The sequence below is a fragment of the Coenobita brevimanus genome, chromosome 57, assembly GCF_032717465.1.
Source record: "Coenobita brevimanus isolate Jiangsu-jjx chromosome 57, ASM3271746v2, whole genome shotgun sequence".
Lineage (NCBI taxonomy): Eukaryota > Metazoa > Arthropoda > Malacostraca > Decapoda > Coenobitidae > Coenobita > Coenobita brevimanus.
The window spans coordinates 44,070,297-44,094,012 of record NC_137010.1 but is presented as its reverse complement, the minus strand read 5'-3'; the positions used below and the strand labels follow the sequence as shown (position 1 = coordinate 44,094,012).

General features: G+C 43.2%; 1 pseudogene; it reads left to right on the top strand.

Annotated features, from left to right (window-relative positions):
* The window catches only part of LOC145401977 (maltase-glucoamylase-like), a 189,263-nt pseudogene that overhangs the window by 117,188 nt on the left and 48,359 nt on the right, over positions 1-23,716 (top strand).

The window sequence follows — 23,716 nt, the reverse complement described above, 5'->3', positions numbered from 1 at the left end:
GGCCTGATGGGGTCCCTCCTATTTTCCTCAAGAACTGTGCTTCTGCGCTAACACCCGGCCTTGGTAAACTCTTTTGCCTTCTCTATCAACTTGTACCTTTCCTTCTTGCTGGAAGTTTGCTCTCATTCAGCCAGTTCCAAAGAAGGGTGACCATTCCCAACCCTCTATCGCCCAGTTGCTTTAACATCCTGTGTCTCAAAAGTGTTCGAGTACATTCTTAACAGAAAAATTTTAAAGCATCTTTACTATCATAACCTTTCTGATCGTCAGTATGGGTTCCGTCGGAGACGCCCCACTGGCGATCTTCTCACCTACCTTTCAGACTCTTGGTCATCCTCCTTTCGGGACTTTGGTAAAAGCTTTGCCATTGCACTTGACATCTCAAAGGTTTTCGATCGAGTCTGACATAAATCTTTAATTTCCAAACTGCCCTCTTACGGTTTCTATCCTTCTGTCTGTGCCTTCATCTATAGCTTCCATTCTGGTCGTTCTATAGCTGCTGTTGTAGATGGCCATCTTTCTTCTCCTGGATCTATCAATAGTGGTGTTCCTCAGGGCTCTGTTCTATCACCAGCTCTATTCCTTTTATTCATCAGTGACCTTCTAAGCTGTACATCTAACCTTATCCACTCATACGCTGATGATTCCACCCTTCACCTTAAGTCTACTAATACCAAGTCGGTTCACTTTCCCTCAGGGCAGGGAGGCGTGGTTTGTGTGTGGCGTCAGTTGACTTAAGTAACAGAAAACGTATAAAAGGGCAGACTCAAATTAAACATTAATGATAAGGGAAAATGAAGAAGGGGAAGAAGTGCAGACTTGTTTAACCGTATAACATATCAGTAGGTTCCCTCACACCCCTACGCCTTCCCTCACACATTTCAGTCCCTTCCCTCACTTCGGACTGAAAATGTGTCATGATCTGGAGAGTGTAGCATACATCCATTCTCCACTACGGTCAGGCATCAACTGACCTTGGGTTTCGTGCAAGCTGACATCACTTCGATGCCCCGCCCCCTGCTCCAGCTTGGACCCGTTTTAGATGGAAGTGATCCGACTTGGTATTAGTAGACTTAGCCTTCACCTTTCCATTCGGTTCTTGCAACGTCCATCTCAACAGTCACTTAAACAAAGAAGGGATGAGGCTATGGCAAACCTAATGTCTGACTTGGGTCGTATCTCTGACTGGGGTAAAAATAATCTTGTTTTTTATACATCAAAAACCCAATTCTTACACTTATCAACCCGACAAAATCTTCCACAGAAGTACTCATATCAACCTGACAAAATCTTCCACAGGAGTATACCTATCAATCCGACAGAATCTTCCACAGGAGTACCCACTAATGTTTAATTATATCCAGCTTAATCCTGCATCATCTCTAGAACACTGAACATGGGTATAGTATACCTGAGCGCCATGACGTCATGCACATTACGTGGTGTTGCTGTGGAGACAGGCAGCTGGTATCCTCAGTAGCTTCTGTCTGTCCCGAGGCCTGACAGATGTAGGTCATGTCACTCCGCTCTGCACCCTAGAATTTTCTATAATCATGTGATATACCCAAGTTCAGTGTTGTGGCCACCTCTCTTCCCCACAGTTTGTGCATGGACTGGGTACTGGTGACCCTCTGTGAGCAGAGGCAGCATGCCTGGGAAGGGTTTGGGGAAGTTTGGTTGAAATTGATGGTGCCGTTTTTTTTTGGTGAATTTTTACCAAAAACTTCTCAGATGTGTTTGATTTTTTTGCTTTTTCAAGATTTTTTTTTCTAAATTCAGTACGTACCTTATCTGTATGAGTTAAGAGTTAATATTAGGCTTAGTAATAGTACAGTGCATTAACTTTAGTGTGTAATTGTTAAAATGAATAAATTTCATGTTTACTATTATTTTTTCTATATTCCAATGCCGGGAATACAGGAATATAGCCATGTTTAGTGATTTTGTTAAAAAAAATTTTTTTTAGTACTCCCGGGTTACATACTTGGGGTTTCATTCTCTCGGGACTTATCTTGGAAAGATCACATTACATCTCGTAAAATCTGCTTCGGAGAGGTTAGGTATGTCAAGCTGACTCCGTGCCTTCTTTACCCTTGCACAATTATTGATTTTATGCACTGGGGTTATTCGGCCTTGTGTAGAGTACAACTCTGGTGTGTGGGGAGGCTCCCCACATACACCTCTTCTCAACTGGGTGGAGTCAAAGGCTTTTCGCCTCATCAACTATCCTCCTCTTACTGGCTCCCTTCAACCTCTGTCTCTTCGCCACACTGTTGCATCTTTATCTCTTTTCTGTCTCTGCTTCAATGGTCACTGCTCCTCTGAACTGTCTGCTTGCATCCCTCCACCTCTACGGCGGGAGCGTAACACCTGCCTTGCAACAAACTGTCAACCCTTTTCTGTCCAACTCTGTAATACAAGAGCTAACTGTTACTCCCAGTTCTTCATTTATGCAACAGGTCAACTCTGGAACTGTCTCCCTTTGTCTGTATTTCCTACTTTCTATGATTTCAGGTCTTTCAAACGCAGTGTGTCCAGGCTCCTGGAAATGAACGGATCTTGAATTTGGCTCTCTTTCGTGTTGTTTTTTTTCTTTGATGGAACGGTTTGCGGGCTCCTGGCCATTGGTTCCTTCTTCCTTGTATATAAAAAAGCTTTCCCAAATTCTCGGAACCTGACCTGCAGTCTACCACCCAGCCTAAACTGATAATCTGTTCTACTTACTACCACTCATCCTGACCTCATAACCTAACTTACATGCTACCATCTAATTACTGGGGATTCTCTGCCGTGTCAGCTTATAAGGTCATTAGGCTATCTACCACTCAGTCTGATTCCCCTTAAGCTGACACCACCCACGTTCTGCCACCCCTCCTTACCTAACCTAACCTAACCTAACCAACAGGCTGGGCAGCGTGTGAACCTGTACGGGTCCCAGCCCTACTACCAGGTGATGGAGAACGACGGCAACTCACACGGCATCCTGCTCCTCAACTCCAACGCCATCGGTTTGTTTATACTCCATTTGGGTAGTTTGATTACTTAATAGGATTTGGGATTTTTCATATCCTTAAAATATAAAATTTGGCATCCCTTTTTGTATGAGATTTATATTTTTTTCTTTCAAAATTCCTTCCATTCTGTAACATCTTTTACTGGGTTAGCGTTGACGTTTTCATACGAGTTTATTCAATTCCGTAGAGACTATTCGAAATCAAAAGGTTTGATATTGCCCTCATTAACCCTTTCAAAATTCGAGTGGTCTCCTGAACTACGTAAAACAGTCTGATAGTGGCAAGAATGAAATACAAATGAGGAATTAAACGTCCTGCTTACAGAGCCTGGATAGGTGAGCTTCGTGCACCTCCTGCCTGATTCACTTAGCCTTTTCAGCCCGGTTGTACTTTTTCCACTTTTTCCTTGTTACTGTCACGGGGTTTTTATAATATCACGGTAATTTTGGAATATAAATGGTTAAATGTTATTTAAATTGATAATAATATTCAATAATATTGAAGAGCAGAGACAATGATTGTCTTGCTACATCAAGCAATGATTACTTTACGCGGCTTCTTCGCACGACTCTCTGAGAACGAGAATTTATAAACTTTCTCCACAGTACACAGCAGAGACTAATTACTCACAATTGCTGAATTACTGTACTGTTAGCCTCTGGAGAAAGTTACTTCACCCTTGACAATAAATAACTAATACTAATAACAATATCAGGTCCTTGCTGGTGCATTAACTCCTAGGTGGCACAACGGATATTAAGTTAATACAACAAGACTGGTCTAAGTACCAGTTATGAAAGCAAACGTTTATGCAAGCTAGGAGCTATATGGAAAATAAGCTTAATTATGGAGAAATGAAACAAGATTTTTACTCTACATTAAGCTCAAGAAATAGAACTGTTAAATTTATTAATCACAAAAAATAAATTTAACGTTACAATTCAAATCAATTAAATGAGACGCACTCACTCACTCTCACAAAAGCTAAATACTTACGCCTAGGGAAAAACACCTTAACTAAGCTCTTAAAACTACAAAATACACAAAAGAAATACCAGTCGATGAATGCTATGTATCACCACTAAGGTGGGAGTACTGGGATTACTGAACTAGTGGAGCTTGGGGTGCTAGCTGACCTCTCCACTTCTGAGCACAGAACCTTTCTCCGTCACAGCAAACACAAGACTGAATTCAAATACATTGTATGGGCAGGACGCAAGGCGTGGCTAACGGTTGAGGGAAGCAGAGGCGAACGATAAAGAAACAATTGTATCGCTCAGTAGCGCACTTAGTGACGTGCATTAAATCGGTCACTTTTGAAAGTGACGAATGTTTTGAAAAGTATACTCCGAAAGGGAGAGAGAAACGGTTAACTGAGCAATACACAGTGAGTTTTCCACTAATAGTTCGTGGCTTCTCACAAAACGGAAATGTCGCGAACTGATTCGTGACATTACGCCCCTACAAAATTAAATTTTTTCCTTATGGGAAAAAATTTGTGGATATATATATATATGTATACATCCTAAGTCATTCGCACAAGATTCACACTGTGGTGTGTGTGCTATCCTGCTACAGGAGAAAGTCGCAGTCGCCAGTGAGCGAAAAAAAAACTCGTATTTACGTTAATAGAAGCAAGCTTGAGGGAAAAACTCCGTGACGACGGTGAAAATCCTGTACTCAGGTCAAACTGAGCGAAAAGTCGCTACATTTACACTGACAACTAATTGTTGTGTAGCGTGGTGTATGTAATACACGGTGTAGGTGTGACAGTTGTAGTGTAACTGTACCTATGTGTAAAATGACATAGTAAATACTGTAATAATATGGCGACGACGAAGGCAGAGGAGAAGAGGCGGCAGACGATCAGCTGGCCCGCACAGCAAAACTGCTACCCCCATTGCTGAACCTGCAAAACCAATTAAGGTGGAGCATCAAAAGTGTCAATGAGACAAAATTCTTATTACGTTACAGTTACTCTCTCTGCCTAGCAATCAGTACATGCTACGAAAAGTACACTCGAGGTCGCCATTAATTTTAGCACACGATTAGTGTCGGCAAGTTGAGAATCCTTGTGCAAACTCGGGTCTTCCATAGCCTCGAACCGCACACGGGTCCTCAACCTGTGCCTTAACCTACAGTACTTATATTAGTATCGGAGAGCTGAGAATCCTTATGCAAACTTGGGTCTTCCATAGCCTCAAGTCGCCTCTGCGGAATTCTCACTTCCCCCTTAACCTACAGTACAATACTTATATTAGTACCAGGAAGCTGAGAATCCTTGTGCAAACTTGGGTCTTCCATAGCCTCAAGTCGCCTCTGCGGAGTTCTCTCTCGAACTTCCCCTTTAACCTACAGTACAATACTTATATTAGTACCGGGAAGCTGAGAATCCTTATGCAAACTTGGGTCTTCCATAGCCTCAAGTCGCCACTGCGGAGTTCTCTCTCGAACTTCCCCCCTTAACCTACAGTACTTCTATTAGTACCGGGAAGCTGAGAATCCTTATGCAAACTTGGGTCTTCCATAGCCTCAAGTCGCCACTGCGGAGTTCTCTCTCGAACTTCCCCCTTAACCTACAGTACTTCTATTAGTACCGGGAAGCTGAGAATCCTTATGCAAACTTGGGTCTTCCATAGCCTCAAGTCGCCTCTCAACTTCCCCCTTAACCTACGGTACATAATATGTATGTACAGGCCCTGGACATAATGTGTCCTGTGGGGCCAATGGGCGAGACGTCAGGTCTGCACCCACTTCACCACTACCCTGTCTCTCAACTGACTCAGAGATTACAGATGTGGTTATAAATGGCACAGGAAGGGCATGTCCCTGAGTAGTGGCGATACTTTGGCACACTGCAGGAACGGACAAAACTATCTATGTCCCGTCCCATCCCTGGCCAGAAAAAGTCAGCTCGGATACGGCCCTGGGTCTTCCTTTTCCCCATGTGACCTCCTGAGGCTGAACAATGACCCCATTGTAACACTGCTAGGCGGTACTTGGCGGGAACGACAAACTGCAGTCGAACCTCGCCTCGGGTGTTCGTGACTCACGGTAGAGCCGTCCTTGTTTACGAAGGAACTTGGCTCGACCTCCCGTGAATACTTAATCACTCGACCCTTTTGTTTGTTCCGCACGGTAGCAAGTGTCGGGTCAGAATGTTGTTCTTGCACAACAAGTTGACTACACATCAGATCTTGCGGCGATTCAATGATCACTGGGGTGACACAGTCTGGAGCCTCAGTCATGGCTCGTGATCACGCAGCAGCCGAAGTCTGAGTAGCGTCATCATCGGAGCAACTATCCTTGACTCCTTGAATATTGCCTACTATTAAGTCAAATAGAGGCTCTGGCATGACAACTGCAAGTGTCGTACCAGTATAAAATGGAGATGCCACCTGGATACATGCCTCAGGGAACAATCTCACTGATCCATCAATAAGCTTTGCATGGATCTGTCGACCTGTATACTGCTCAGGCCGAACTAAACTCTGCTTAACACAGCAACCTGAGGAACCATTGTCTCTCAGGACCTTCACAGGAATGCCTCCCACAAACCCTGGCTGAACAAGGAAAGTACTGTCACCTGTGGGAGGGCCTGTGGAGGAAGCAGCTAGCCACTCATGAGGCTGCTGAATTGATGTGGCAAACATTGTGCCTTGTGAAGAAGATGGAACATTGGCCATCTGTGGAGGGGGGTTCACTGTCACTGTGGGACTAGTGAACTGTGGGGAAGTACCCACACTGGTAGGGACGTGACCACCATGCTGCTGCTGGGGAATGAAGGCTGCATTCGCTTCCTGCCTCTTTTGAGCTGGTGGTGAAAAAGTTTGTCCCGAAGGTCGATTGCGTGGCAGATACTGCTGTTGGTTAGGGTACTTGTTGTACCTCTTCCACTTAGGTTTCTGAGTGTTTTGCCCCTGGTCCTTCCACTGCGGTTTTGGACCTTGGCCATTACTCTGAGAACGGCCTTGGTGCTGGGATTCAGTCTGAGACGGCTTCCCAGACTTGGCAGTATCTTTTCTGCTCCAGGTGTTTTGCTTACGAGCTTGATACCCGTATGCAGTAAAGAATGCGTCAGCCTTCTCTGCCATTTGGCTGGCATCTTTCACCTGGCAGATCTTAAGCTGTGCTATGAGCTCAGCAGGCCACGACCTCTCTAGCTGTGTACGCAGCATAAGGTCAATTATCCCCTCACGCGTGGAAGGAGTTTCATCTTTCTCCATCCACTCATTTAAGTAAGCTGTGAGACGATCAAGGAACTGAACAGCTGTCTCCTTGTCTTGGAGACGAGCTCGCATGAACTGAACTTTGGCGTCGTCTACTGTGAGACCATACGCCTTAATGAGTGCAGCTTTCATCATCTCATATGTGAGATTGTCTCCACGAATTCTGTGGAGAATATCGAGGGCAGGGCCCTCAAATAGGCTAAGAAACTGAAGCCGCTTAGCTGCCTCATCCAGTTGATATAAGTCTGCCATGTCCTCAAAACGAGCTATGTACGGCTCGATTCGCTCGCTTTCCTTGTATGAAGGAAGCTTGATGCGTGGGGTCGCCAGGACATGTGCAGGGAGAACGCTCGTGGAGCTTGAACCAACTGCACCAGACGTGTCTGAAGCCAAGGAATCTCGCTTGAGCTTCATCACTTCAAGTTCATGTTCTCGTTCTTTGTCTCGTTGTTCACGCTCGTATTCGCGCTGTTCTCGCTCTTGTACTAGTTCGAGTTCGCGCTGTTTTTGCTCGTGTTCACGCTGTTCTCGCTCGTATTCGCGCTGAATTCTACGCTCTTCACGAGCATCTTTCTCACGTTCTTGCTCGTAATTGAACCGTGAGAGTATGTATTCTTTGATTTCAGTTGGGTCCGTAAGTCCCATATCTTTGGCTTCCTGTAAAAATACAGCTGTAGCCATGATGCTAGCCCAATTTACTAAGTAACCGAAACTGAGTACTGACTGCTTAGCGACGAATACTAATAAACACAAGTAAAGAGTACAGACACAAGCTAGTGGTGACCAGTCTTATCCAGTTAACTGGCAAAGAATAAATCAAAAATGTAAATGACTGGGAAGACTCAATAATAAACACAATGGGTACGGCGGCTACCCAGGAGCGAATAAAATCGTGTGGCGTTACCAAGAATAAACTAGAGTTAAGTACTCTATTGATTAATAAAGCAAAAATTCACTTGCTAAATCAACGGTAACCACCAGTAAACTTGTGTCTATAAACTTTAATGATAAATACCTAAATATGAATGAGTGAGCACTATCTCGTGAATAGCTTTAGAGCTAGGAGTTAATATCCTGGAATGAGGTCGCCAATTGTCACGGGGTTTTTATAATATCACGGTAATTTTGGAATATAAATGGTTAAATGTTATTTAAATTGATAATAATATTCAATAATATTGAAGAGCAGAGACAATGATTGTCTTGCTACATCAAGCAATGATTACTTTACGCGGCTTCTTCGCACGACTCTCTGAGAACGAGAATTTATAAACTTTCTCCACAGTACACAGCAGAGACTAATTACTCACAATTGCTGAATTACTGTACTGTTAGCCTCTGGAGAAAGTTACTTCACCCTTGACAATAAATAACTAATACTAATAACAATATCAGGTCCTTGCTGGTGCATTAACTCCTAGGTGGCACAACGGATATTAAGTTAATACAACAAGACTGGTCTAAGTACCAGTTATGAAAGCAAACGTTTATGCAAGCTAGGAGCTATATGGAAAATAAGCTTAATTATGGAGAAATGAAACAAGATTTTTACTCTACATTAAGCTCAAGAAATAGAACTGTTAAATTTATTAATCACAAAAAATAAATTTAACGTTACAATTCAAATCAATTAAATGAGACGCACTCACTCACTCTCACAAAAGCTAAATACTTACGCCTAGGGAAAAACACCTTAACTAAGCTCTTAAAACTACAAAATACACAAAAGAAATACCAGTTGATGAATGCTATGTATCACCACTAAGGTGGGAGTACTGGGATTACTGAACTAGTGGAGCTTGGGGTGCTAGCTGACCTCTCCACTTCTGAGCACAGAACCTTTCTCCGTCACAGCAAACACAAGACTGAATTCAAATACATTGTATGGGCAGGACGCAAGGCGTGGCTAACGGTTGAGGGAAGCAGAGGCGAACGATAAAGAAACAATTGTATCGCTCAGTAGCGCACTTAGTGACGTGCATTAAATCGGTCACTTTTGAAAGTGACGAATGTTTTGAAAAGTATACTCCGAAAGGGAGAGAGAAACGGTTAACTGAGCAATACACAGTGAGTTTTCCACTAATAGTTCGTGGCTTCTCACAAAACGGAAATGTCGCGAACTGATTCATGACAGTTACATACAGACAATTGTATTCAGTTTAGGAGAAAAATTTTGAACTGGTATAATTCGATATAGCCTCCATAATCTCTGTTAAAACAGGGCCCTGCCCCAAGGTGAATGAAAATGTTTTATTTTGACATGAATAAAAAAGAAAAATAATGACGTCACCCGGCCGAAGGGGTTAACCATTGGGCCTGTCATGATTTTATTTTATTTTTTGTGCCATCTGGCCACATCACCCCACACCCCCACCCTCACTTCACTGGCTTACATAACATTCAGAAGTTACGTGTTTTTTCATCCATATCTTCCCTCCACATCAGAATTTTATAGAACTCTATTCGTACTACAGTATTTTAAAACAATATCGTATAGTTCATTCACTTTAACCTGGCCCAAATTATCATCCATTGTTGGTTGTTTCACATAGCTCAGTGGAGGAGAAAGACAATACTGTGGCCTTACATCCATTCTGTATTACATCTTAGTGATTAGCCTAATATTTAAGTCTAAATCTATTGTTATAACCCAGCGTTCCAGATGGAGGGATTGCAATTTTAGGCCAAGGTGAGGTCAACAGAGTACAGTATAGACTAATTATAATTGATGCGTCCATTGTTAGCATGGCCATCATCAGAGCAACAACAACAACAACAAAAACAACAACACTAAAAACAATAACAATAACAACAATAACAGCAACAGCCGCAGCAGCTACATCATCATCACCATCATCATCATTGTCATTAAATTTAATCAACATCAGCATCATTATTATTTTGATAATGATGATACTACTACTGCTACAAATAATAATCATAATGTAATATTTAATAATAATAATAATGATAATAATAATAATAATAATAATAATAATAACAAACAAGTAGACGACGATTGCCAGCTCTAAGACGGCCAGCGCTTTCTCAGTGACCGGTGATTTTCGATATGAAAAGTCACTCCTGTATAACGATATCGAAGGACAACATCCCACCCAAGCATCATAGCTCTGGGTCAATAACCTTCGAATCCTTAGCATTTCGCGTGAGCTTAGTCGTAATTTTAGTGATTTTCTGCTGAAGTGCATTTGATGACATTGGATCCCTGACATGGCAGATATAGGTCATGCACATGATGACCTTTGAACCTTAACCTGGCAGATATAGGTCAAGGATTTACGAAGTACACTCGTAGTACTCATTAATATCTATTAGCATTTCATTCGATTCCATCCACCCACTCTGGTGCTAGAGGACTTGAAATTCGTGAAATGGCCCACCCTCGGTACAAATTGTAGGTGGCGCTGCCAGCGTCTAAAAGTGAGTTTCGACACAAAAAGTCATTGCTGTATGGAGGTTCTCCAGTGCAACATTCCAGCCAAGATTCATAGCCCTGGCTTAATAATCTTTGGAGCCTTAGCAGTTCGTGGGAGCAAAGTCGTAATTTTAGCGTTTTTCATATTTTCTGCACTTGATAACTCTTGACCTCTGACCTGGCAGGTATAGGTCATGCATATACGAAGCACACTTGTAGTACTCATTAACGTCTGTAGGTATGCAAAGTTTCATTCGATTCCATCCGCCCACTGTGGAGCTAGGGAGCTTGAAATTCGCTGAATGGCCCACCAGAGGTACAACTCTTACGCGGTGCTACGAGTGACTGGAAGTGAGTTTCGACACTAAATGTCATTTTTACATGGAGGTACTCCAGTACAACATTCCACCCAAGAAGCATAACCCTAGCTAATATTCTTTGGAGTCATAGCATTTCAAGCACGCATAGTCGTGATTTTTGCTGTTTCCACTGTTTTTACATTTGATGACCTTTGACCCCTGACCTGGCCGGTGTAGCAGGTAGGTGTACATAGAAATTTGTAGTACTAGTCAATGTCTATAAGCATGCAAACATTCATACAGCTCCAATAAGCTGCTAGGGAACTAGGTGGACATTTTCGAAAACCGGTACTGGTTTGTAGGGACTCTGAGGCCAGTCTTCGTGGGGTTGCCACTCGAAAACTAGTAGATGGCACACTGCCAATAGGGAATGAGCTCAAGATTACGCCTTAACAAGTCACACCTTTCTACACCCATTAGTAATGCTTCTACAGCTCAAAACGTGAAAAGTCTGAAAAAGGCGTTATTTCGGCCGTTGCTAGGCAACGAGTAGTTGCCTAGCAACCAAAACCTTGCCGACACAACTAGATCATAGGCTGGTCATTGTGTCCAGATCTGATCGGAATCTGTTAATTCTGAAGGGTAGAAATGCTTGGCACAATTAAACAAGAAAGAAAGACCAAGAGAAAGAAACCAAGCAAGACAACGTAGCTAACAACAAGGGCAGTATGAGGTGGCCAATAATAAAACAACAACAGCAATAGCAATAGTAACAATCATCAGAGCTTCCACTGAACGAGTGGTCTGCACAGGGGGGCACCCAGGGGGGGGGGCACCAGGCCCGGCCCCCCCCCCTTAGCTCTTTGGGTCCTTTAAAATTTTATATATATTTATTTCGATAACAGCAAAACATGACAAAATTGGCAGGTACAAACAAAGAGTAACACATGAGCCAGCAGCTCCCTGACTCTAAACCTGCATGTGACCTCCCAGTAATTAGCGGATTACCTGACCTCACCTCACTACGGCCCCCCCCCCTTACAAAATTTCTGGGTGCTCCCCTGGGTCTGCACACTTATTCGGTGCAGTAGTGTACAATGTTGGAGGTCAATCCTAGCTGGAGGTGGGTGTTTAACTGCCTTTAACACTACCTGGTCGCCCATGCGTGTGCGAGCCGGACGCTGCAAAACATAAATACATATATGTCTTCACATTTCACTTCATTAAGGTGCCCTCGATAATGTACACCTGATCTCTCACAATCAATGCCATTCCATCACAACAGGCTACAATAATATCATGCACTTCTCAAAGTACAGTAAATACACACACACAAACACAGACACACACACACACACACACACACACACACACACACACACACACACACACACACACACACACACACACACACACACACACACACACACACACACACACACACACACACACACACACACACACACACACACACACACACACACACACACACACACACACACACACACACACACACACACACACACACACACACACACACACACACACACACACGTGCCAGTGCGCAAGCTTGTAGGGGGTGACCCCTCCGGTAATTTAAAGAGTCATCTTGCTCCAACGGCCCTCGGATCAGTTGACCTTCTGGACTCTTAAATCAAAGCCTGGGAGTGTGTTAGTAGAGCTTCACACATGGGATAAAGAGTGTGCAAGCATACAAACATATGCACGTACAGAAACATATGGCTTATGCATCATATTACTATTTCCATTACTGTTTTTGTCTAATTATTCAGTCCGTTACAAAAAGCACTATATTATCCCATTTACTTGTCCCTGCCCAGATTATCAACTCCTGGACTACCCTGCCATCACGTTCCGGACTATCGGTGGTGTACTGGACCTCTACATGGTACTGGGCCCTGAACCTGAGAGCGTGGTAGCCCAGTACACCAGCCTCATACACCGCCCTGTTATGCCACCATATTGGGCACTTGGCTTCCAGTTGTGTAGGTAAGTATCAGGTGAATTGGTAGTATTAAGTAGATCTGTGTTGGTATTAGGTGAATGTTAATATTAAAAAGACATTAATATTAGGTGTACTGGTGCTGGTGTTGATAGATGCAGTAGTGTTAGGATTGGTTAGACCGTTAGTGGTACATGTATTAGGTGGACTGGTGACGGTGATGAACAGACAAATTTTGGCACTAGGGGGAGTAGTGTTAGCATTTAAGATGACTCGCATTGGTGTACTGGTGGTTGTAGTGGTGCTGGCTAAAATAGTACTGGTATAAGGTGGAGGAGTGCCAACATTAGGGTAACGGGTAATAGTATTTGTATGAGGTGAGTATATTGGTACAGTGGGATTAGTGTTTAACCTCTCAGTCAGAGCACAGACGATTATTTTTTCAGAGCACTTTAGCATTGAAGGGCTAATGATGGCTATATCTAACCCTTCCAGTAAGAAAGCCTCTCTTGAGATGAAGAAAACCGTCTGGAGGCAGCGTGAATAAAAGAGAAAGTACGACTCGTCAGGTCCAAAGAATTAATCTTACGTGAATTGTACTTGTATTAGGTGAACTGGCAGTGGCGGCGTTGATGGTATTAAGTGGAGTGGAGTTAATATTAAATCAGCTCTTACTGAAATGGAATTGGTGTTACTGGGTAGATTACTGGTATTGGCATTAGGTGGGGAATGATAGCACTGGTACTGTAGTGGATTGGTGGTGGCATTAGGTGGGATAGTAGTAGGCCACTTTCACACGAGGCCACCGGTGGCGGCCACCGGTGGCCTCAGTTAGTTGCCTCCCATATTTTTCAATGGAGCCTTTCATACGAGGCCTCTGCGGTTGCCTGGCCGGCAACCAGCTCCCGCGGGTGGCTCGCTCGCGCAACTAGTGTCCGCCACTTGCTGCAAAGCATTTTTCAAATCGAAGCATTCATACGGCGCCACCAGTTGCCGGCCCCTTCACACTGGGCCACCAGTGGAGGCCATCGGTGGCGGCCACCGGTGGCCTCGTGTGAAAGCGGCCTTAGCATTACATGGATTGGTACGAGTACTGGGTGGGCCAGTAGTGCAGTAGGTGAAGTAGTATTGGTATTATATTGATTGGTTTTAGTTTTAGGTGGACTCATGTTAGTACTGAGCTGAGTGATATTGGCGTTACATGGACTAGTGGAGAGTACCAGACTAGAGTGACTGGTGCAGTGGAGTGTGTCAACTGCGATTGTCTGGAGAGAGCTAGGATGTGAAGGAAAATTGGGTGGAAGAGTGGGGAGAGTTACTGAGATTTTTTTTTTTTTTTTTTTTTTTAATGCGAGGAAGAAGGAACCAAAGGCCATGAGCCCGCAGTAACAGTTCCCTCCAAGAGAAAAACAAAATACAATAGAGAGCCAAATTCAAGATCCGATCATTTTGAGATGCCTGGACACACTACGTTTGAAAGACTGGAGATCATAGGCAGGAGGAAATACAGACAGAGGGAGACAGTTCCAGAGCTGACCTGTTGCATAAATGAAAGACTGGGAGTAACGGTTAACTCTTGCATTAGAGAGTTGGACAGAAAAGGGATGAGAGTTTGCTGCCAGACGGGTGCTACGCGCCCGTCGTAGAGGTGGAGGAATGCAAGCAGACAGTTCAGAGGAGCAGTGACCATTAAAGTAGCGATAGAAAAGAGATAAAGATGCAACAGTGCGGCGAAGAGACAGAGGTTGAAGGGAGCCAGTAAGAGGAGGAGAGTTAATGAGACGAAAAGCCTTTGACTCCACCCTATTGAGAAGAGCTGTATGTGGGGAGCCTCCCCACACATGAGAGTTGTACTCCACACAGGGGCGGATAAAACCCCTGTATAGAGTCAACAATTGTGCAGGGGTAAAGAAAGAGCGGAGTCGGCTTAGCACACCCAATCTCTTGGAAGCAGATTTTACAAGAGATGTAATATGATCTTTCCAAGATAAGTCCCGAGTAAATGAAACCCCAAGCATGTTCAAGGATGATGCAGGATTAATCTGAATATTATTAAACATTAGTGGGTATACCTGTGGAAGATTTTGTCGGGTTGATAGGTGTAAGAACTGAGTCTTAGATGCATTAAAGACAACCATATTATTTTTACCCCAGTCAGAGATATGAGCCAAGTCAGACATTAGGTGTGCCATAGCCTCATCCCTTGTTTCTTGAAGTAACTGTTGAGATGGGCGTTGCGGGAACCGAATGGAAAGATGAAGGGTGGAGTCATCAGCGTATGAGTGGATAGGGTTAGATGTACAGCTTAGAAGATCATTGATGAATAAAAGGAAGAGAGTTGGTGATAGGACAGAGCCCTGAGGAACACCACTGTTGATAGATCTAGGAGAAGAACGATGGCCGTCTACGACAGCGGCTATAGAACGACCAGAAAGGAAGCTAGCGATGAAGGCACAGATAGAAGGATAGAAACCGTAGGAGGGCAGTTTGGAAATTAAAGATTTATGCCAGACTCGATCGAAAGCCTTTGAGATGTCAAGTGTAATGGCAAAGCTTTCGCCAAAGTCCCGAAAGGAGGATGACCAGGAGTCTGAAAGGTAGGTGAGAAGATCGCCAGTGGAGCGTCCCTGACGGAACCCATACTGACGATCGGAAAGAAGGTTGTGATAGGAAAGATGCCTTAAAATTTTTTATTAAGAATTGACTCGAAAACTTTTGAAATACAGGACGTTAAAGCAATTGGACGATAGTTGGAGGGTTGGGAGTGGTCACCCTTCTTTGGGACTGGCTGAATGAAAGCAAACTTCCAGCAAGAAGGAAAGGTACAAGTTGACAGACAAAGGCGAAATAGTTTGCCTAGGCAGGGTGTAAGCACAGAAGCACAGTTTTTGAGAACAACAGGAGGGACTCCATCAGGCCCATATGTCTTGTTAGTACTGAGGCCAGTAATGGCAGAAAATACATCAACTGAAGAAATTTTAATGTCAGCCATGAGGAAGTCAGAGGGGGGAAGTGATGGAGGAACAGCACCGGAATCGTCTAAGGTGGAATTGGAGGAGAAAGTCTGTGCGAAGAGATCTGCTTTATCAGTAGAAGAAATAGCTACAGAACCATCAGAGTAGAAAAGAGGAGGGAAGGATGATGAGGTAAAGTTGTTAGAAAGATTTTTGGCAAGGTGCCAGAAGGAGCGAGAAGAATTCGAGTTGGAGAGTTGAGAGCATTTAGTATGGATGAAATTATTTTTAGTAGAGCGAAGAACAGACTTAGCACGATTCCGGGCAGAAACGTAAAGATTATGTGATTCAGGGGTGGGTTGGCTCCGGTACCTTTTGTAGGCCCTCTCCTTGTTGCGGACAGCATTAGAACAAGCGTGATTAAACCAAGGCTTTCTTGCGTTAGTCAAAGGATATGAGAAAGGAATGTATGCTTCCATGCCCGAGAGAATAACCTCCGTAATGCGCAAGGCACACTCAGATGGCTCACGGCCATGGAAGCAATAATCATTCCAGGGAAAATCAAAGAAGTACTGCCTGAGGGCCTCCCAGTCCGCAGCTCCAAAATGCCACAGACGACTTTTCCCTGGAGGGTCCGCAGGCCGTACTGGAGCGATAGGACAGGTTAAGGTAATAAGGTTGTGATCGGAGGAGCCCAACGGAGAGAAAAGATTAACAGAGTAAGCAGAAGGATTGGTTGTGAGGAAGAGGTCAAGTATGTTGGAGCTCTCTCCAAGGCGGTCAGGGATACGGGTAGGGTGCTGTACAAGCTGCTCTAGGTCATTAAGGATAGAAAAGATGTAGGCTTGTTCACCAGGTGGATCCGTGAAAGGAGAGGAGAGCCAAAGGTGGTGGTGAACATTGAAATCTCCAAGAATGGAGATTTCAGAGAAAGGAGAAATGGACAGAATGTGTTCCATCGTAGAAGTAAGATAGTCGAAGAATGAATGAAGGATGTACTGGAATGAATGAAAGAAGTATTGGATGAATGAAGGATGCACTGGGATGAATGGATGGTGCACTGGGATGACTGGAGGATGCACTGGGATGGATGAAGGATGTACTGGGATGAATGAAGGATGCACTGGGATGAATGAGAGGTGCACTGGTAATGATGATAGGAAATGGGGAGCAGTGGGGGTTGGAGTGAGTTGCCTGAGCTGGGGATAAACTGGTGTAAATATTTTGTAGTGTGTGTGTGTGTGTGTGTGTGTGTGTGTGTGTGTGTGTGTGTGTGTGTGTGCGTGTGTGTTTGGTGGATTTGGTAGTAGCAAGAATAATATAAAAATTATGTCACCCTGCTTTCTGAAGGCGGCATGGTGAAAGCTGTACTAGAACGCCATAACTGCCACCAAACGACCAAAAAGGCAGGTTGAATCGGGAAAGGGAGAGGATAGGCGAAAAAAAGAAGACAGAAAAAGGAAAGGACAGGCAAGGAAAAGAGCGGTGACGTGAAGAAGGGAAACAAAATGAGAAAAAGCGAAAAAAAAAAAAAAAAAAAAAAGTGTTTTGCATTTCTGGAACTGTTAGCGGGCAGCAGAAGTAATTTAACCAGGAGACACATTTACAATAATCACAAATCAAAATAATGACAGCTCATTTTCAGCTTTAGAAGAGAGAGAGAGAGAGAGAGAGAGAGAGAGAGAGAGAGAGAGAGAGAGAGAGAGAGAGAGACTTTTGTCTTGTACTGTTCTTCTGGTCTCCGGATTATATAATTTTTCAACTTAGTAGTCTTCTCGAGAAATCCCTCCTAAGTTGAATATAAACAAAATGTAGAGTATGATTGGTGGTACGTGAGGGCACTCACCATCCACACACTGGATATAGCACTGCTCTCGGGTGTCTGCCCTTTCTTCTCCTCCTTCCCCATTTACTTCCTTCCTCTTCCGTCTTTCTTCACATCTTTCTTTCCTCATCCTTCTGCCTACGGGTGACTTTACACTCCCTTCTACCTTTCTTTCCTTCATTCTTTCCTTTTCCTTCTGCTTATGAGTGACTCAACACTGAGTGACAAGCCAAATGGTTTCCTGTACACAAGGAAACCATTTACTACGCTGGGTGGTAACCATATAACCAAATTATGGTGCCTGGTGGTTTAGTGGGTAATTTCGGTGCTCCAGTTGGATTGAGCCGGTGAAAGTTTATATCCAAGGGGTGGTCGGGGTTTATTGCTCCTGTTATGCAACTCAGGGATGAGTGAGGCTGGTCACTCTCATCTATGTCATGGCCAACTTGCCTAACCCCGGGCTCCTACGCTCCTCATGTAGGATTGGATGATATATATATATATATATATATATATATATATATATATATATATATATATATATATATATATACTCGTATATATGATATCATGGAGTTCGGTAGCACTCCGTAAGTAGGAATGGCGCAGGTTCAGAGTGGCGTCCTCTCTTATAGGGCATACTAGCATTGGCGGGAAAACGGTCACAAAGCTTAGTTCTAAGCTCATGAACTAAAGACCTTCGCTGTTCAAGTGCAAAACTACTGGCAAAGTCTTGCTAACCTTTGTAGGAGTCGCAAAATCGAACCGCAAAAATATCGATTATGTTCTTTCTTTCTTCTTCATCAGCCATACCTCCAAAATGTAAAGGCGCACGCGAGCGTACTGTGCACCAAAACGCTGCTCCTCAAGTGTAGATGTTTCATGTTTAGAAAGGTACAAGTGCTCGAGGGCTCTTCGGGCCCCTCGCACTTGCTCCTGAGGAGGGCTCTCGCGTTTATCTGCTGTTCTAGTGTAACGCTGTCACTTGGATTTTTTGCAGCTAACCAATTGATCGTGTTATTTGCAGCTTCGGGAAGTCCGAAATACACACACAGACACACGACTACTGCTTCAATATATTTTAATTCTACCTTTGGGCAAAAAATTCTACGGAGATCCTATGCCGGGCTCCGGGAGCGACGTTTTTTGGTCAAAATGTGATCACTTATTAAATCTAGTAAAAGTTTTTTCAATCGTGATGGGACCAAGTTTTTTTCACATCAGCGAATTTTTTGCGATTTCTGTGCCAAATTTGGTGCGATTTGAATGTGTAGTTTCGGCTACCCAAAATACTGACACACACACACACACACACACACACACACACACACACACACACACACACACACACACGGCTACTGCTATAGTATATTAGATTCAGGCTACGGTTCGCGAGTTACGGCCTGAAAACCGCTATCACAGTTACCCGTAAGTACGCCATTTTGCACAATATTGGTTGGCAACAGCTCGCCTACAGTTAAAGAGCGTGCCAAAATACTTTTCACGGGAAGGCACCCTCGTTTTAGTCATTCAGTATGCTATGCATGTAACAATCCAAATCTAGCACTTGCTTTGTGCATAATTATGTCCACAAAAAGATCAGAAACTAGAAAACAAAAATTTTCTTCTAAAATGGTTGTTATGATGTAGGAATGGCAAAAGTGCACAGATAAGAGATGAAAAAAGCACAGAAACAAGAGAGCATTCAGGATGGGAGGAGATTTGGAGACCTATACCCATTACTACATTCCACACTTTAACCACAAACCTGTAGCTGGTGGAATGTAGTAATGGGTATAATTCTTCAGATCTCCTCCCATCCTGTATGCTCTCTTGTTTTTGTGCTTTTTTCATCTCTTACCTGTGCACTTTTTCCATTCCTACTTCTTAACAATCATTTTATAAGAAAATTTTTGTTTTCTAGTATATATATATATATATATATATATATATATATATATATATATATATATATATATATATATATATATATATATATATATATATACAAGAAATGAAGGCACCACTGTAGCGAAAAGGTTTATTGTTTTCGGATAGCCTCAGTGAAACGTTTTGTCAGATTTTTCCACCGCTGTGAGATCAAATGTGTAAGCTTCATAACCGACGAATAGTTAATAGTAATGCTGACTATACTCTGTGACGAGAGCAGTACAGAAGACTGGATATTGATCACTTCTTTGTTCCAAGGAGAGCGAAGCTATCAACCTGACTGGCAAGGCAAACAGTAAAGCAATCCCCGATATTAACATCCAGCCGTATAACTTGCAATACAGGTCCCTATTTCAGTTCTAAGTAAGAACAGGCTGTCGTAAAAAGCCTTTGTTTTCTACCCGTGAAACTAGACAAAAGCTGATCTGGCATTTGTGTTGCTGGTTAACTCCTTCACTCCTGTAACATTTTTTTTTTTTTTTAATTATCGTATATTCCTGCTGTCTCCATAAGGCCTGTTTTTAACTTTGGAAGGACCTCATGCTTTAAAATTCTCTCATAAGCTAAGTAAAACCATCTTGAGACAGCAAGGATAAAATATAAATGTTGTAGGCTATGTTAAAGGTGTGCAGGAGTTATCGCAAGGACGTAACGGTAGTGGATGTCGGCGTTGTTTGCATTACAGCTGGTGGACACCATATCTCAGTAACTGGAGATGGGATTCTGGACATTATTTTCGGTCGATTCTCCTTCGTCCCCAAGATCTGCCTTTGCAGGAAGAACTAAAGTTATGGAATATTATGCCCTCCCGTTGTAATTCTTGTGAAAACACTGCACAGGTGTAACAGCTAATTTATTAGAAATGTGTCTGTGTGTCTGATCCGGTCCACCTTTTCTTGTGTTATTTTTAAAAACAAGACAGGCCTGTGGTAACTGTCCAGTCTATTGATTTGCAGGATTGTAGGTTTCCACCACTCCTAATCATCCCATTACCCATTAACTCCGAAGATATACTGTTCGCAATGTTCTCACTGTCACCAAGTAACTGTGTTCAACCTAATGGAGGCCTGGAGGCACGAGAGATAAAACAGAGCCTACATTTACTCAGTCACTACGAGAGGTCTGCTCTAAACTGAATAACTTTTTTAGTGCTAATAAGGACAGAAAGGGAAATTAACAAATCATCGAAATCAAAGGGCAAGCATATTTGTACATGATACTGTTGCCACCAAATTAAAGGCACTTCAGTCCTTGAATCTGGCCACATTTTTGAAAATGTGTAATCTTGCTGCTTTCAGAGGATAAACCTGTATATTCAACCGAAGAAAAGCCTCTCATACTAATAAAGTTAATAGTACAACAGCATATAGAACAGTTTCTTCAAAGCCGAATTAAATCGTCTGATGCTTGCAAAAATACGAGTACAACAAAAATGTCACCTTTGTCAACCACACTTTCAGCCGCTTCAGCACGATGACATCTGACGTATATTTGCTATCCCTGTGCGATTTCATTTAGCCTAGGAGAGAGTTTTCTAGGCGAAGGGCTTATATGTAGACAATGCTAGCCCTTTCATTGCTACATCAAAAGTAACCTGTTGAAAAGACATCATCATACTGAAGAGGTTAACCACTTCTGTTTGATGGCATAGTATGTTATAATCTTATTGTCTGTAGAAAACAACTCAAAAAAAAGAAAAGAAAAATCCCTCGGAAGCTGAATGAAATAGTCTGTCGATAGCAAGAATAAAATAAGAAAAAATTCGGCCCTGTACTAAAGGTCTTAAAGGTGGAGTGTGACCCCTAGTATGACAGGTTTCCCCCCAAGCTAATAAAAAATCCTCTGACGTTAGCAGGAATATTATCATCCCTTCCATTACGATGACGTCATTCTTCACTTCATTCGTGTAAGTTCCAGACGGTTCTGATATGACTTCAACTCCCCAACTTCAGTCCGGTAACATTATTAAAAGTTCGTTCTTGATACACTGTTCGTTGACAAATTGGAGAAAGAAACACCAATGTGGGACTTAGTGTGTATTGACGTTTCGCCTCATGGCTTCCTCAGAATACAGTTGCTGAATATAACCACATTTCCTGTATATATAGCAGAACTAGGCAGTGGGTGTGTGGGGGGGTGAGGTATTGGCTAGGGATGGTAGGGGGGACAGGTAGGGTAAGGAAGGTGAGGTCCATGAGGCGAAACGTCAATACACACTAAGTCCCACATCGGTGTTTCTTTCTCCAAGTTCGTTCTTGCTAATAACAGGACATTTTAGTCAAGTTAGCAAGTGTCTCTGGTACTGAAGGGATTACTGGAGGCTGTGTCTACCCCGTCCTGTTGGAAAAGTACCTCCGAAGTTTAATATAGCATCAAAAAGTAGCCAGAATAAACAAGTACGTCATTGGAGTGAATTGATTAAAGGCGTCGATGAGTGCTGTATACATCACATCAGGTTAAAAAAAATCTCGTCTTCGCTGAATAAAATCGTCTGACGGTAATAAGAACAAATAAATAAACGCCCCAATGCTGGAGGTTTAACGGAAATAGTTACAGACCTTTTCACTGCGAAAGGCTTTCAGAGTTTGATCAAAACTGTCTGGTTGCGTGTATATGTGTGTGTGTGTGTGTGTGTGTGTGTGTGTGTTTCTACTGTGGAATTTAAACGTACATTAGTTGAAGCAAGAGGGCTCTAAATGAGAGTATTGACGTAGTTTAAAGTGGCTAAAGTGGCGTCCCTGATGGCCAAGATTAGAACAAATTAAGTCACTAATCGTGCATTTCAACTGGGTAGAGCTTTTACAGCAGAGTTTGAATTTTGCTCTACGAGCATATCAATATTATTATAACAGGTAGGGAAGTTTGGTGGTTTGGTGATGTGGGTGACTGAATGTGGGATGTGAATGTGGTGGGGCAGCGTGGGTGGGTGAGTGGGTGGCCATGAATGTGGGTGGGTGGGCGGGCGGAGTGGATGAGTGGGTGGACAGGAGTGGGTGTAGGTGGGTGGATAGGGAGGGTGAGTGGGCAAATAGGTCCATGGGGAATCCGTGAGTGAGAGAATGGGTAGGGTGGATGGACGACTGTGAGTGGGTGGGAGGGTGGGTGAATGGGCAGGGTGGATGGTTGGATGGGAAGGATGGGTGAATTGGTAGGGCAGTGTGTTTAGTAGTGGGAAAATTGGTCCATGAGTAATTGGTGCGTGGATGAGTGGAAGGCAGGGTGAATGGGTGAGTGTGGATTCATGGGCATTGTGGGTATGAGCATGGTAGGTGGGAAGGGTGGGAAAGGTAGGTGGATGGGAAGATGGGCCAGAAGGCAGGGCGGGTGAGTTGGTAAAGCGAAAGTAGGTCAGTAGGGAATAGGTATATGTTGGAAACAGATCCATGGTAGGAATAAGTCCATAGGGAATATTTCCCTCACAAAACGGGGTCCAAGGAAGAACACATGTTCAGTGTGTAGTATGGGACTCCAAGGGTCGTCTTCCAAAGGCGGGTGACTCCCAAGGGTTCCGCTCAGTGTCGTATACACGGTCATAAATTTTTAACCGGTCAGCGCTGGATTTCCTACTGGTAAATAAATATATATATATATATATATATATATATATATATATATATATGTAAAACCTGATAGATAGATATATTGACATATGGACATATAGATAGCTAGACAGCTGTGTACGTATATACAGAACATAATCATATTTCCATCTACCTTTCCTAATCACAGATACGGGTACGGGTCCCTTCAGGCGTTACAGGCGGCAGTGAACAGAACCAGAGAAGCAGAAATCCCACATGTAAGTTAAGTCTGTCTGTCTGTCGGTCTATTATTCTGTGTGTGTGTGTGTGTGTGTGTGTGTGTGTGTGTGTGTGTGTGTGTGTGTGTGTGTGTGTGTGAGAGAGTGTGTGTGTGTGTGTGTGTGTGTGTGTGTGTGTGTGTGTGTGTGTGTGTGTGTGTGTGTGAGTGTGTGTATGTGTGTGTGTGTATTCCTTTTCTCTCTTGTCATTCTGAACAGTTCATGGGGATATGTGTAAATACGAGTG